A 17,193-nucleotide genomic window follows, 5' to 3' on the forward strand; every position below is an offset into this window, starting at 1 on the left:
TATGTACATTACAGCATTTATATTTATGTAAGTGTGACAAATAATTATAGGGATGTACCATTTTGAGGAAATACTTGTGTTCTGGGCCTCTGTTTCCAGCCAAAACCTGGTACTGGGTATGCATGTTGTATGCCTGACTCCACTTCTCAGTTGGCCTGACTGTAGAGGTTGACTTGCACAAGAGTGTGAAGTGTGAGGAGTGGTATGTTTGGCAACTTGCACCAACCTGATTGTTCAACCTACTTGTTGTGGGATAGAGAATGTGCACTTGACTTTCTCCTCTTTTCTGTGTCATCCATGCAGGTCAACGGCCATCAGAAAAAGGGTATCTAGCGTGCCATCTCCAAGAGAGTGTGGACCCTGGGGTTCCACAGTTGGTGGATCACCCACTGTCGAAAGCAGTAGGAGGACCTGAGACGCTGGGCCCATAACACCGCTGAGGCCCAGCCGGGGATGTCCTCCCAAGGACAAAGGGGTGCCCGTCGTACTTTGACCCCCTAATGGCCTGCATACTGGCAATGGCATACATTGAGTTTGATAGACATTTGAGAGTAGCACAGCAACCACAAGGGGGTGAGTACTGACTAGACTCATTTGCATTCCTATGAAAGATCAGTATATGATGTGAAAGACTCTAAGTTGTGACAATGTGGTAAGTGTACAAGGTAAAATGTCTCCTAGGAAAACCTAGATGTAGAGTCCTTGACATCGGTTTGCACGTTGTATTGTGTTCAGAGAAATATTACTCACCTCTGTCATCCCTTCTGTACCGTAGCATATGATGATGCACATGTGACTGTGTCATATGTGTATCATTGTACTGCTCTTAGTACCATGCTGGTTGTTCCTTGACACCTGCAGATATACCCTCCTAATATCCTGATGATAAGTTGTCCTGGTTTTTACCATCTGTCCATTCAAATGCTCTTTGATCCATCTCTATGTACAACATTGAGTTTGAGAAGTTCAGTATATGTCTACTATTCCTGAGGTTTCCAATGAGTTTTAACTTATTGTGAAGCTGTGATCTCAATCTGACATTTCACATGTCACACTTGCTACACTTACTCAGACCTGTTAGGAGGTGTCCCCATTGGTAAGTGAGGACTAAACATTGGCACCTGTGATGTTTCATCAGAATGAGCCAGCTGCATGTACAAAACCATGGTAGTATTACTAGACTCCTAGTTCAACCCATGTCACTGATGTGGGATCAGAGAATAATGGTACCACGTACATGCTCCCTGGATGGTAAATGGCTACACAACAATTTGTGTTTTCGGCATGTTAAATAGGTTTCAACATCTTAGCAATAGGTACAATCAACACTGTTTTTTCCCAACATCATTTGTACATTGTTTGGTTCTGCCATATATCAACATTGTGGTGCAACTTAAACAAACTTGGTTAAGCTATTGTGGATATGTTTTTCAGGCTTTTGGTATGGGGTCCTATTGTTTGTACGGACATATTTGTGTTGCAGGTATGGTAGTTCATCTTCACATGTTGTTGGAATGTTATGTGTAGTTGTCATTTCTCTTGCCTCAAGGTGTATGTCTCTGTCATGTTAAGCTTAGAAGTGTGAAGTGGCATTGTAATGTTCATATACATTTTTGAGATTGCCCATGCCTGAAGTGTGGATGGTGGTGTTGTCACTTTTATGATGGACTACTATTGTTGCCACTCATCATGACTAGCTGCACTGTATTTGGCCTTCATACACATGACATGTGTCCTTTGTATTTAAGGTGTTGCTATGGCACTTGGGGTTGTCTGTGGGTAAATCCTGTGGGCTAAGTCGGCCATGAATTTGTTTACTGGTGGAGAATAACTGAGATGAGTATGTCACAAAGTATGTCTCATCTATGTATACTCTATCGTACTCCAAATTATGGAAAGGCAAAATTAGTTGTTGTATGTTTGCAAATGTCAATTGTGAAGGTTGTGGACTCTGTGACATGAATCGTTTTTGTCTTGTATGCAACATGCTGTCTTGTGTTTGGCATGTGTTGAGGTTCATTTCCAGGTACAGTGCATCAGCCAAAACGTGGGTATGTATGGATTTGGTGTACGTATTATGTTCAAATTAATCTTACCACTATTTGCCATTGCTTTGTTGTTTGGGTGACTATGTTGCTGTGGATAGGGACTCAGATTTATGTTGGCAAGTCAGACTGTCATGGAATGGTTATTGTGATACTTCTACTGATGTGATGGTATAGTAGGTGTGCAATAAGTGGCTTACTTCATTTTTTAAATTGTTGTAATGGAGGGGTATAGATGGTATCTAGTTGTGACATGATGTTGGCACTAACCTGGTTCTACCTGGGGGTGTAGTACAGGAAATTGTAATGTGATTGGTGTGTACAGTGTGATGTTAGTGTTTGGAAAGATTTTGATGATCTTACCTCTCTTTCTGTTTTCCAGCATTAACGTCAGCAAGCAAAGAGGGCTGGGCACAGCCAAGTGGGGAAGCTGCTGGCCATAGGACTTCAAGTCATGATTCCACCGACACTGAGGGATCCAGTGGCCCGGGGAGACAGATCCATGTCTTCATCTTCAGAATCCTCCTCCAGAGGACACTCCCTGGCAGTGGTGGAAACATCTGGGACCACCCCAGCAACATTTCTGTCCACCACCTCGCTTTCTACTGCTGCCCTCTCTGTAGCTCCCCATGCAGTTGGCTGTGCTTGCTCACCCAAGCGGGTGGGTGTCTCCTTTGCCACAGGCACCTCTGCCCCTCCCCATGGTAGCCCTGCTGCCCTGAGTGAGGAGGCTATTGACTCCAGAGGTCGATCTCTGTGGGTCAGTCGACCATCGTGAATGCCATCCAGGGACTGGCAACTCACATACAACTGATAAAAGCATTCCTGTACGGTGCACTGGCTGGCCTACAGAGATCCTTTCAGGCTCTGGCCTTCACACTGATGGAAACCAGTCACCTTTTGTCTACCTTCGCCCCTCCACCTTCCTCTTCCCAATCCCAAACCATCTTCCCAAACCCAGCCAAAGCACACAGACAGAGAGACATGCATCCACCTCAACATAGCTCACATAGGTATAAGCACCACAATATACACCACCGGCATGCACACATGCAATATTCAGATGCACACACAGCAACATTCACAACCTCCTCTGATACCCTCACTACCCCTAACATCACAGAAAGCACACCTTTAGACACCACATCAACATTCACAATCCAGCCACCACACCCATCCTACCCACAGACAGCACCATAGCAGACCCTCAGACATCCACCCCAGTCACTACATCTGCAGAAACCACAAACACTGACACTCCCACATGCAGTACATCTACCATACCTGCAGTCACCACTCCAACAGACAGCCACACACACCACAGCATCCCCCGCATCTCACCCACCCCTCATCCCAAGATAAATAAATGCCCTCACTCACCCACCCAACAGACACCCATGACACACAAGCATACCTCTCACAAACATGCAACCACAAGACATCCACACCAACACCTCAGATGCCCGCTCCCTCTCCCTCCACACCCAAACCCTTTTGCTCTGACTATCTGTGTGTATGCAAAAAAGCTTTCCTCTCAGAGTTTGCCCTTTTCCCTACTCCTCTCCCACAGTGAGACTTCTAAATGTTCTGTTTCACTCCCCATGTCTGTCCCTTCCACTTCCAAGGCCTCCCCTACTTCACTTCAGTATCCATGCTTCGCCCACCTGCCAAGAAGTCTAATTCTCCTACAAAACGCAAACCCTCCCCTAAGCCTAACCCCCCCTTCCAAGACACATCCCAAAGTCCCTCCTCCCAAACCTAAGCCCAACCCCCCTCTGACACCACCTATTACCCCTGAGGAGCCTGCCTGTCTCCTTGATGCCCCTACCTGTGGAGGGTACATGGCAGTCAGGAATAGAGTTTGGGGCACACATATGTGCACCGTGTGCATACCTACTCTTATATTTGGAATGGCCTATGGCCTTTGAGTTTAAAATTGCATTATTTTAAATATATTTTAAACCAACCTGTTTCTGGTTTAGCGGTTACATCTTTGTCACACATTTCTTTTTATAGTACTAAGTTGTCCCTGGCTGACATTGATTGTGTGTCTGTATTTGTATGTATGTGGTGCTTGTGCTAGCTGTCTTGTTCTGGCAGTATGTGATGTGTGCAGTGCTTTTGTCCCCCGTGATAGGGTGTGTATTGTGTGATGGATACGTGTCTGTTTGAAACATTTTGCTATTGAGTGGTGTTTGTGTTGGCTTGTGTTTGTTGCTGTGTTGTGTGGCTTGGTGTGTTTTGACAGTGGGTGTGTGCGTGTTTAGTGCATGGCATGATAGATACGATGTGCTCTGTGTGATGTGTATGTCGATTGGCAAGTTGTATAGTTGTGTGTTTGTGTGTGTTTGTTGCCTGTTGGTTGCAGGTTGTGTGGTATGTGTGATGTGTCCCTGGATAGTGTCTATTATGAGTATTTGCCAACATATTGAAGATGGTGTGGTTATGGTTTTGTTGTGACATGTGGTGTAGAATGTTGTTGTGTGTGACTGGGCCTGTGCTGTGTTTCCGTGGGTAAGTGTGTGTTTTTTGACATGTGTGTGTGTTGGCTGTAGCGTGTGTGCTGTGTATGTGCAAGTATGTGTGTGGCTGTATGTGAGTATGCTTGCCAGTCATAGTAGCGGGATTTAGTCACCCTCACAACCCCTTCCTGAATGTATATTGTGTGTGTGTACATACATTGACAATATACTGCAGGTAAGTGTGCGTACTTACTGCTGCTGTTGTCATCTTCGCTAAGATTCTGAAGTCTTTGTGTGAGTAGAAGCAGTGGGATTATAAGTAGTTCTGGTTCCATGGTGGCTCCGACGAGTATGACTTTTTGAAGGTGAGTGTCTCCTTTTATGCAGTTTGTTTCCGAATGGATTTCCATGGTGGTGCAACCGCAGTGGAAACCTTGGTGGTGTGCTGCCTCGCAATCTGTCCGTCAGAAACATTGTCTCATCGGCCTTTGGGGTCTGACCGCTGTGGCTGTGCCAGCGGTGCTTTGACTGTATTCTGATGGGAATTCCTCCATGGTCATAATTTGACAGTATTCTCCGCCAGCCTGTTGGCGGTATGTCCGCCACCGCCAACATGGTGGTCATGAGGCTGCCAAACTCGTAATGAGGCCCTTAATTTTACAATTCTCAAATTGTGATTCACAATGAATAGCAATTGGAGACTCGCAAAATGAAATGTCAGTGCATCTGGCACTTAGAAGTAAAGTAAGTCCTTGCACCAATTTCTGATGCATTTTGTGGTAAAATATAGTGTGAAAAGCACAAGTGGTGCAAGCAACAGCCGCTCATGTTCTGTCCATTGATTTTCTACCTCAGGGGTTTGCTGTAAAACAACACATAATTATGCAGCATGGTGGAATAGCATATTTTTAATTTTAAAATGCATTACATAAGATTCTCAAAATTACGTGAATTACACCAAACAATTGATGTTTTGTCCGAAGGAAGCGTATGCACATTACTTTTATGTTTTCCTTCATTGCGAAATAATTTTGCTTGCCAAACACCCAAATATAGTTTGAGGATATTTAGTTTTCCTTCACTTTTCTGAAAGGGATTTAATCCAGTCCTTTTTGGAATAAATGTAAGACCATTTCCAGGTTAGGAAAGGCTCTCAGAGGTGTTTGCGAATTTCACAAGCTGAGTTATTTGCGGGTATTCGCAAACTATGCTTGACATTCCTGCATTCCATCCCTTGCATTGGAGTTACTCTGCATAATATGTGTTTGTATGTAATAATGCATGAGTATTACCTTGGTTTACATCTGATATAATCATATTTTGGACTAAAATTCCATAGGAAATAGTTTTTTTTGGTTTGCTGATAACTTTGATGTCATTTAATGAATCTGCCCAAATCTTTCCCAAAAGAGTGCTCTTTTTTGATCAGCTCCTTCCTGAAAAGTTTCAGGGTGATCCATAAAGCGCAGACTGAGATAAAATGGGATTCTCAAAATGCAAAATCCCCATGCAATTTCAATAGGAATTTTTGGAAAGCGCTACAACCATAATGGCTGAATGACATTGTACCAAATTTTGGCAAGAAGTTAGCTATTGGTACAGAAAGTGCACTTGTGTGATTTGATGTACACCCATTGAGTAGTTGTTGGCAAATTAAGATTTAAAAATAATTGCAATTGCATAGCTAGATGGTAGACTTTTCAAGACTCTCCAGAGAATGCCTTAAACACAACTTCAAAAAAGAGTGTTCTGACTGGCCGAGGATTTTGTTTTCCTTTGGCCATCTCACTCTGATGGGATTGAGGGTCTTGCTGGCTGCAATATGAAAACAATTGCTATGGTGGCAGTGATAGGACTCAGGGATTATGGGCCAGATGTATCAAACATTTTGCATGGTGCAAACTGCGAAAATCGCAGTTTGCGCCATGCAAATTGCCGTTTGCGATGCTCATTCACGATTTGCGAGTCGTACCGACTCGCAAATTGTGAATGCGACTCACAAATAGGAAGGGGTGTTCCCTTCCTATTTGCGACTCGCATTGCTATGCTAAATTGCTTTGTGACCGCGAATGCGGTCGCAAGCAATTCGCAGTTACCACCATTGTCACACTGGTGGTAACCCATTCCCTTTGTGAATGTTGCCGAAAAGGGTTTTTCAGAGCAGGCAGTGGTCCAATGGACCACTGCCTGCTCTGAAAAACCGAAACCAAATGGTTTTGTTATTTTTTTTATTTTGCAACTCGTTTTCCTTTTTAAGGAAAAGGGGCTGCACTTTTTTTTTTTAAACTACTTTATTTAAAAAGCAGTCACAGACATGGAGGTCTGCTGACTTCAGCAGGCCACCATCCCTGTGAGTGCAGGGACTCGCTATGGGGTCGCAAAATGCGACCCACCTCATTAATATTAATGAGGTGGGTCTTTGAGACCCCATAGCGACTCGCAGTCAGTGTCTGAGACACCGTACTGCATCCGATTTTGCGAATCGGAAATTGCGAGTCGCACCGACTTGCAATTTCTGATTCGCAAAATCAGAAAATGCTACATCTGGCCCTTAGTTTCCTTCTCTGAAGATGTTTAACAAAACAATATAAGACATACCCTGTCCCGCTAGTCCTAGGGAGACCCCCCCCCCAAGGCCAAAATAAAAAAATACATATTATTTTGCTGTGATCCCATAGTATGGCTGAGGGATCACTGTAAGAGAAATCATTGATTTTTTCATTAAAATGACCTAGGTAAATTGTTTGACGAGGGGATGTGTGCTTGGAGCACCCTCCATGAACTAATTTTGTCTCCAGGGACCTTATCCCATGGGCGAATTTTTGTAGTAAGAGAGGGGGGTTGTGTCACCCCCTTTGCAGAGCCTCTCCGACACCCCAAAAAACAACCCTATACCCCAGGTAGCAAATCAAATAGGGAGAGGACTCTAACCCCTGGGGCTGCGGCTTACAAAGGTGGGTCGCACTCCCTCGCCTCACTATTATTTAAAAAATGTAAAACATAGAATTGCTGACCCCAGCTGGCACCTTGGATTGGTGCTGGCGGGGGATCTGACGGGGTCACAGGGGTGTTGAGCCTTCCCCACAACCCTAAAAAAAAAAAAAAAACGGTGACCAGAATGGGCACCGGAGCATGCAAAATATACATTAAAAAAGCAAAGCAAAAAGAAATGAGCGGTAGTAGCCGCTCATTTATTATTATCTACTCAGAGCAAACAGCAACCCTTAATGCCCTTTGACTTTTAACAAAAAATATTTTCATGCTTCTGGTGCCCATTGAAAAGGCAGGCGCACCACTAAACATTTTTTATATTGCTGTGGGGATAGGGCTGCAGGGAGTGCAGCAACTTCCAGCAGCATAAAAAAAAAAAACTTTTGTGTCATTGAATCCAATACCCAAGAAGAGCTTATAATATTTTTATAGCAGTCTTATCTGGACTAGTTTGCTCTCCAAATGTAGCCCAGAGACCCTGTGGTCTCTTCTATATAGCTGAAATTTGTAGCTTGTAAAATGATCAAAAAAAGTCTCAAAGACATGCTGTTTTTTTAACCTCTTCTGTGCCTTGGACGAGATGATCTCGTCCAAGGCTACAGTTCCCCTCTGCCTTGGACGAGATCATCTCGTCCTAGGCACAGGGGAACTTGGGGGTGCGCTAGCGCGCCCCCCGTGCCCCTCCCTCCCCCCCCCAGGCGGGGATGGAAGGGGAAGACCTTCCCCTTCCACCCCCGCCCCCCCCCCACGGCAATCCGATGATGTCAGCGCGCGCTCAGCGCGCTGACGTCATCTAGTGTTGCCGGGCGCGCTGGAAGCCATTTGCTTCCAGCGCGTCTACCGAGGAGGACCGAAAAGGTGAGTCCTCTTCGTTTTTGGGGGTCGGGTGGTGGAAACAGACACGGGGGAAAGGGTTTTTCCTTTCCCCCGGTGCCTGTTTTCATTAGATTCCTGCTCCACGATCGCGGGCAGAGCCCGCGATCGTGGAGCAGGAATCTCCACTAGCCACCAGGGATTTATTTTTTTCAATATTTTGGGGGCGACCCCTTGGGCAAGGGTCGCCCCCCCCCGGGGGCAATTATTTTTAGTATTTCGCCCCCCCCTGGGGGCAGATCCGCCGTTTTTTCGGCGGATCTGCCCCCGGGGGGGGCGAAAACCACTAGACACCAGGGATAGTGTTATTTTGCAATGATTTTGGGGGCGACCCCTTGGGCAAGGGTCGCCCCCCCCCGGGGGCAATTTTTTTTGTATTTCGCCCCCCCCTGGGGGCAGATCTGCCGATTTTTCGGCGGATCTGCCCCCAGGGGTGTCGAAAACCACTAGACACCAGGGAAAATGTATTATATTTATTATTTTGGGGGCGACCCCTTGGGCAAGGGTCGCCCTCCCCCGGGGGCATTTTTTTATTGTATTTCGCTCCCCCCTGGGGGCAGATCTGCCGATTTTTCGGCGGATCTGCCTCCAGGGGGGGGCAAAAACCACTAGACACCAGGGATATAGTATTTTATGTTTATTTTGGGGACGACCCCCTTGGGCAAGGGTCGCCCCACCCCGGGGGTAATTTTTTTTTGTATTTCGCCCCCCCCCGGGGCAGATCCGCTGAATTTTCGGCGGATCTGCCCCCGGGGGGGGCGAAAACCACTAGACACCAGGGATTTTATATTTTGTGTATATTTTGGGGGCGACCCCTTGGGCCAGGGTGGCACCCCCGGGGAATTTTTATTTGTATTTAGCCCCCCCCCGGGGGGCAGATCCGCTGATTTTTTGGCAGATCTGCCCCCGAGGGGGGTTGAAAACCACTAGACACCAGGGATTTATTTTTATTGTAAAGTTTTTTTTGGGGGGCGACCCTTTGGGCAAGGGGCGTCCCACTGGGGGACACATTTTTTTGTATTTCCCCCCCCCCCTCCCCCCCGGGGGCAGATTGCCAATTTTTGGGCTGATCTGCCGCGGGGGGGGGCGGGGGGGCAAAATCCACTAGACACCAGGGATTTTGTTTTTGTTGTTTATTTTGAGGGCAACCCCTTGGGCAAGGGTCTCTCCCCTGGGGAGTTTTTTTTTTCTGTTTCGGCCCCCCGATGGCAGACCAGTCATTTTTTGGACGATCTGGCCCCGGGGGGGTGGAAGCACACTAGGCGCCAGGGATTGTGTGGTGTGTGTGTAATTTTGTAGGCCCATCTGCCCCCAAGGAGGGCAGAAACCACCAATACGGCAGGGATTTTTTTGTTTTGTGCTGGGGGTGCCCCCTTTGGGAAGGGTTGCCCCCTAAAAGGGGGCACAGAGGTGTTGCCCATTTCGGCTAATTTTTTTACGCCCATCTACCCCCGAGGGGGGGCAGGATCCACTTAGGTACCAGGGACAACTTCTAAGTTCTTGGTGGTGGGGTGTTTGTCAACAGGCAAAGTATTTGTATTTGTGATTATAACAATTTATTTCTTCTTTTTCTTCTAGTTCAACGCTTTTGCTTCCTTTGCTGTGGATCTTAGCGGTTTTGGCAGTAGTTGTCCAGTGGTTTGCATAGCTGCATGTTTTAGGTAAGTGAAAGCAATTTACTCCAAAGGAGTATTGTTGACATGCATGAATGACATGTTTGTAGGTGGTGTACTAAATGCAGTATTGTGTGTTTGACATTGTCCTTAGATTTGAGCACAGTGATGTTTGTGTTGTCATATGTCTAATTTGCTTTTTTGTTTTTTCTTTTTAGTGGGATATCATCGGTGATTGCTGTGTCTGTGCAGAGTAGTTGCTTGGTGAGTAGCTATTTCAGGCAACTGAGTGGTATAGTTTTTTGTAGTACATAACTCTTTGTGATAAAGCTACACTTTGTTTATTACTTATTTTAGTGCTAGTTGTTGTTGGCAATCCATTTGTTGTTAGGATCATGGCTAGCCGCAAAGTGACCGCTCAGCAGGTTGTTCGCATGCTCTTTGAGTCGTCTTCAGACCATGATTACGACACTGACTCTGCATCTGAGGCAGAGGAGGAAGCAGGAGATTCTGGAAGTGAGTTTTCTGTCCAAGAGTATTCTTCTGATGAGGAAGCTACTCTCAGTGCAGATGAAGGGCCTGAGTTAGAGGAGGACATTGATGTGCCAAGAGTGCAGCAGCCTGGGGCTGAAGGGTTTCCCATTAGAAGACCTGACACCTGGATTGCTCCAAACATGGAGCAGCCACAGTTACCTGCATTTACTAGTCTCCCAGGGTGTAGAGTTAATACGGAAAACTTTCTGCCTGTCCATTTCTTTCACTTGTTTATGGACGATGTATTTTTGGAAGAGATTGTGGAGCAGACAAATGTGTATGCAGAGCAATATTTGCGGGACAACGCTGCCAGACTTAAGCCTCAGTCTAGAGCTACTCATTGGGTTCCCACATATCTGGAAGAGATGAAAAGGTTTTTAGGTTTGTCTTTTTTGATGGGGTTGATCAGGAAGCCGTCACTGGCTTCTTATTGGTCTACTAGTCCCTTGATGGCAACTGCTATATTTCCTGCAACTATGACACGTAATCGGTATTTGCTTCTTCTTCGTATGCTGCATTTTGTAGACAATGCTTTAGCCTTGCCACGAGATCACCCTGATTGTGACCGCCTTTTTAAGATTAGGCCTGTCCTTGATCATTTTGTGGATCGGTTTTCAGAGGTCTATGTTCCAGGCAAAGAGATAAGTGTGGACGAGTCTTTGGTCCTTTTCAAGGGGCGTTTAGTTTTTAAGCAGTACATCCCTAGTAAGAGGGCACGGTATGGGATTAAATTGTATCTGCTGTCAGAAAGCAGTACAGGATATGTTTATAATTTCCGGGTCTACACTGGTAGGGATTCCAGTATTGACCCTCCTAGTTGTCCGGCCACTTTTGGAGTTAGCGAAAAAATTGTGTGGGAACTTGCTAGACGGCTGTTTAACAAAGGTCACCATTTGTACGTAGATAATTTCTACACTGGAGTGCAGTTGTTCAAGGAGTTGTTTAGGGTGGACACTGTTGCTTGTGGCACAATCCGTTCTAACCGCAAAGGCTATCCAAGGGAGCTTGTCTGTAAAAAACTTGAGAGGGGACAGTGCAGTGCCTTGCGGAATAATGAGCTGTTAGCTATGAAATTTTCAGACAGGAGGGATGTGTACATGCTATCGACCATCCATGATGAGAGTACTTCCCCTGTGGCTGTTTGGGGTCAGGTTGCGGAAGTGCGCAAACCTGCGTGCATTTTGGACTACAATAGGCACATGGGTGGTGTTGATAGAGTAGATCAGAGGTTGGAACCTTACACTGCTCTTCGTAAGTCGTATGTGTGGTATAAAAAGTTGGCCCTACATTTATTTCATTTGGCAACTTTTAATGCCTTTATTGTATACAAGGATTGTTCACCTGAGTCAAGGATGACTTTTGTTAAATTTCAGGAGTCGGTGATAGAAAGCCTTATTGTGGTGGAACCGGCAAGAGTTCCTAGAGTAGAAGTGGTGGAGGATGTGGCTAGATTGAAAGATCGGCACTTTCCAGATCACATTCCTCCCACTCCCAAAAAAGACATGCCCACAAACAAATGTAGAGTATGTGCCCGGAGATCAATCCGGAGGGAGAGCCGGATGTACTGCCCCGAATGCCCTTCAAAGCCTGGGCTGTGTGTGCCCAGCTGTTTTAGAAGTTACCACACAAGGAAAAACTTTTGGGAAATACCGTGAGCGTAAGCTGTCTGTTTTATATTTTCATATGTTTCACGGTTGGCATCTGTCGTGTATTTAGTTTGAGGTTTTGTGTTTGTAGTTTTGTGCCTATTTTATAATTAGTAGTTTATTTGTTGTTTATAAATAAAAAAAAGTGATTGCGGTGTGCGTGGGGTGGCGCTTGGCTGGCGGTGTGCGTGGGGTGGCGCTTGGCTGGCGGTGTGCGTGGGGTGGCGCTTGGCTGGCGGTGCCAGCCAAACGGCAGTCCACACTCCCATCAGCTGGTGTGATTCTTGTATCAGGCATGTGGCGTATGTAAGTGATGGGCCCTTGAGTGGCGCGGTCTGTCGATGTGAGTGTTGTAATGTGCTGGGCCCGTGGCTGGCGGTGTGAATGGTCTTGTGCGTGTCATGTATGAAAGGTGTGTGAATGGACTGTAAAGCGGTTGGTGCCTTGTCGCGGCTTTACAGCTCACGAGCTGTGAGTCATTGGTTCACTTTTTTGCCTTTCAGTTATTAGCAGTGCATTTCATTTTTGTGAAATCTCTTGTTAATAAAATTTGATCCACTGAACCATCACTCACCCTCGTGCCAAATCCAACCAGTATGTGTTGTAAAAAATGACAAAACCTGCTCCGCTGTAATCAGGCGTCGCAGCACACCTGTGACACGCTAGGTGCCTCGGGTGGGATCCCGATGATGAAGCATGCCACCAACTTGGTTGGTGGGTGAGGGGTCTTCTTCACATAACCTAAGTGTTTCTTTTCACTATTTTAGTGTTTGGCACATCACGGACGTATGTGCACACATCAAAATGATATATTGCAAAAATACCTATCCCTTCTATCTCTTCAGGTTTTGGGCCTTATTCTGTTGCAGGCACCTGGCCCACCCACACAAGTGAGGTATCATTTTTATCGGGAGACTTGGGGGAATGCTGGGTGGAAGGAAATTTGTGGCTCCTCTCAGATTCCAGAACTTTCTGCCACAGAAATGAGAGGAAAAAGTGTTTTTTGGCCAAATTTTGAGGTTTGCAATGGATTCTGGGTAACAGAACCTGGTCCGAGCCCCGCAAGTCACCCCTCCTTAGATTCCCCTAGGTCTCTAGTTTTCAGAAATGCACAGGTTTGGTAGGTTTCCCTAGGTGCCCGCTGAGCTACAGGCCAAAATCCACAGGTAGGCACTGTTTTCTTCCAAAATTTTGGTTGTGTCCACGTTGCGCTTTGGGGCGTTTCCTGTCGCGGGCGCTTGGCCTACCCACACAAGTGAGGTATCATTTTTATCGGAAGACTTGGGGGAATGCTGGGTGGAAGGAAATTTGTGGCTCCTCTCAGATTCCAGAACTTTCTGCCACAGAAATGAGAGGAACATGTGTTTTTTTAGCCAAATTTTGAGGTTTGCAAAGGATTCTGGGTAACAGAACCTGGTCCGAGCCACACAAGTCACCCCTCCTTGGATTCCCCTAGGTCTCTAGTTTTCAGAAATGCACAGGTTTGGTAGGTTTCCCTAGGTGGCGGCTGAGCTAGAGGCCAAAATCTACAGGTAGTCACTTTGCTAAAAACACCTCTGTTTTCTGTGATATGTCCACGTTGTGTTTTGGGGCATATCCTGTCGCGGGCGCTAGGCCTACCCACACAAGTGAGGTATCATTTTTATCGGGAGACGTGGGGGAACGCTGGGTGGAAGGAAATTTGTGGCTCCTCTCAGATTCCAGAACTTTCTGCCACAGAAATGTGTGGAACATGTGTTTTTTTAGCCAAATTTTGAGGTTTGCAAAGGATTCTGGGTAACAGAACCTGGTCCGAGCCACACAAGTCACCCCTCCTTGGATTCCCCTAGGCCTCTAGTTTTCAGAAATGCATAGGTTTGGTAGGTTTCCCTAGGTGGCGGCTGAGCTAGAGGCCAAAATCTACAGGTAGTCACTTTGCTAAAAACAGCTCTGTTTTCTGTGATATGTCCACGTTGTGTTTTGGGGCATATCCTGTCGCGGGCGCTAGGCCTACCCACACAAGTGAGGTATCATTTTTATCGGGAGACTTGGGGGAACGCTGGGTGGAAGGAAATTTGTGGCTCCTCTCTGATTCCAGGACTTTCTGTCACCAAAATGTGAGGAAAATTAGTTTTTTTAGCCAAAGTTTGAGGTTTGCAAAGGATTCTGGGTAACAGAACCTGGTCCGAGCCACACAAGTCACCCCTCCTTGGATTCCCCTAGGTCTCTAGTTTTCAGAAATGCACAGGTTTGGTAGGTTTCCCTAGGTGGCGGCTGAGCTAGAGGCCAAAATCTACAGGTAGTCACTTTGCTAAAAACAGCTCTGTTTTCTGTGATATGTCCACGTTGTGTTTTGGGGCATATCCTGTCGCGGGCGCTAGGCCTACCCACACAAGTGAGGTATCATTTTTATTGGGAGACGTGGGGGAACGCTGGGTGGAAGGAAATTTGTGGCTCCTCTCAGATTCCAGAACTTTCTGCCACAGAAATGTGAGGAACATGTGTTTTTTTAGCCAAATTTTGAGGTTTGCAAAGGATTCTGAGTAACAGAACCTGGTCCGAGCCACACAAGTCACCCCTCCTTGGATTCCCCTAGGTCTCTAGTTTTCAGAAATGCATAGGTTTGGTAGGTTTCCCTAGGTGGCGGCTGAGCTAGAGGCCAAAATCTACAGGTAGTCACTTTGCTAAAAACAGCTCTGTTTTCTGTGATATGTCCACGTTGTGTTTTGGGGCATATCCTGTCGCGGGCGCTAGGCCTACCCACACAAGTGAGGTATCATTTTTATCGGGAGACGTGGGGGAACGCTGGGTGGAAGGAAATTTGTGGCTCCTCTCAGATTCCAGAACTTTCTGCCACAGAAATGTGAGGAACATGTGTTTTTTTAGCCAAATTTTGAGGTTTGCAAAGGATTCTGGGTAACAGAACCTGGTCCGAGCCACACAAGTCACCCCTCCTTGGATTCCCCTAGGTCTCTAGTTTTCAGAAATGCATAGGTTTGGTAGGTTTCCCTAGGTGGCGGCTGAGCTAGAGGCCAAAATCTACAGGTAGTCACTTTGCTAAAAACAGCTCTGTATTCTGTGATGTGTCCACGTTGTGTTTTGGGGCATATCCTGTCGCGGGTGCTAGGCCTACCCACACAAGTGAGGTATCATTTTTATCGGGAGACGTGGGGGAACGCTGGGTGGAAGGAAATTTGTGGCTCCTCTCAGATTCCAGAACTTTCTGCCACAGAAATGTGAGGAACATGTGTTTTTTTAGCCAAATTTTGAGGTTTGCAAAGGATTCTGGGTAACAGAACCTGGTCCGAGCCACACAAGTCACCCCTCCTTGGATTCCCCTAGGTCTCTAGTTTTCAGAAATGCATAGGTTTGGTAGGTTTCCCTAGGTGGCGGCTGAGCTAGAGGCCAAAATATACAGGTAGTCACTTTGCTAAAAACAGCTCTGTTTTCTGTGATATGTCCACGTTGTGTTTTGGGGCATATCCTGTCGCGGGCGCTAGGCCTACCCACACAAGTGAGGTATCATTTTTATCGGGAGACGTGGGGGAACACTGGGTGGAAGGAAATTTGTGGCTCCTCTCAGATTCCAGAACTTTCTGCCACAGAAATGTGAGGAACATGTGTTTTTTAAGCCAAATGTTGAGGTTTGCAAAGGATTCTGGGTAACAGAACCTGGTCCGAGCCACACAAGTCACCCCTCCTTGGATTCCCCTAGGTCTCTAGTTTTCAGAAATGCATAGGTTTGGTAGGTTTCCCTAGGTGGCGGCTGAGCTAGAGGCCAAAATCTACAGGTAGTCACTTTGCTAAAAACAGCTCTGTTTTCTGTGATATGTCCACGTTGTGTTTTGGGGCATATCCTGTCGCGGGCGCTAGGCCTACCCACACAAGTGAGGTATCATTTTTATCGGGAGACGTGGGGGAATGCTGGGTGGAAGGAAATTTGTGGCTCCTCTCAGATTCCAGAACTTTCTGCCACAGAAATGTGAGGAACATGTGTTTTTTTAGCCAAATTTTGAGGTTTGCAAAGGATTCTGGGTAACAGAACCTGGTCCGAGCCACACAAGTCACCCCTCCTTGGATTCCCCTAGGTCTCTAGTTTTCAGAAATGCAAAGGTTTGGTAGGTTTCCCTAGGTGGCGGCTGAGCTAGAGGCCAAAATCTACAGGTAGTCACTTTGCTAAAAACAGCTCTGTTTTCTGTGATGTGTCCACGTTGTGTTTTGGGGCATATCCTGTCGCGGGCGCTAGGCCTACCCACACAAGTGAGGTATCATTTTTATCGGGAGACGTGGGGGAACGCTGGGTGGAAGGAAATTTGTGGCTCCTATCAGATTCCAGAACTTTCTGCCACAGAAATGTGAGGAACATGTGTTTTTTTAGCCAAATTTTGAGGTTTGCAAAGGATTCTGGGTAACAGAACCTGGTCCGAGCCACACAAGTCACCCCTCCTTGGATTTCCCTAGGTCTCTAGTTTTCAGAAATGCATAGGTTTGGTAGGTTTCCCTAGGTGGCGGCTGAGCTAGAGGCCAAAATCTACAGTTAGTCACTTTGCTAAAAACAGCTCTGTTTTCTGTGATATGTCCACGTTGTGTTTTGGGGCATATCCTGTCGCGGGCGCTAGGCCTACCCACACAAGTGAGGTATAATTTTTATCGGGAGACGTGGGGGAACGCTGGGTGGAAGGAAATTTGTGGCTCCTCTCAGATTCCAGAACTTTCTGCCACAGAAATGTGAGGAACATGTGTTTTTTTAGCCAAATTTTGAGGTTTGCAAAGGATTCTGGGTAACAGAACCTGGTCCGAGCCACACAAGTCACCCCTCCTTGGATTCCCCTAGGTCTCTAGTTTTCAGAAATGCATAGGTTTTGTAGGTTTCCCTAGGTGGCGGCTGAGCTAGAGGCCAAAATCTACAGGTAGTCACTTTGCTAAAAACAGCTCTGTTTTCTGTGATATGTCCACGTTGTGTTTTGGGGCATATCCTGTCGCGGGTGCTAGGCCTACCCACACAAGTGAGGTATCATTTTTATCGGGAGACGTGGGGAAACGCTGGGTG

This window comes from Pleurodeles waltl, chromosome 10 (genome assembly GCF_031143425.1).
Source record: "Pleurodeles waltl isolate 20211129_DDA chromosome 10, aPleWal1.hap1.20221129, whole genome shotgun sequence".
Classification (NCBI taxonomy): domain Eukaryota; kingdom Metazoa; phylum Chordata; class Amphibia; order Caudata; family Salamandridae; genus Pleurodeles; species Pleurodeles waltl.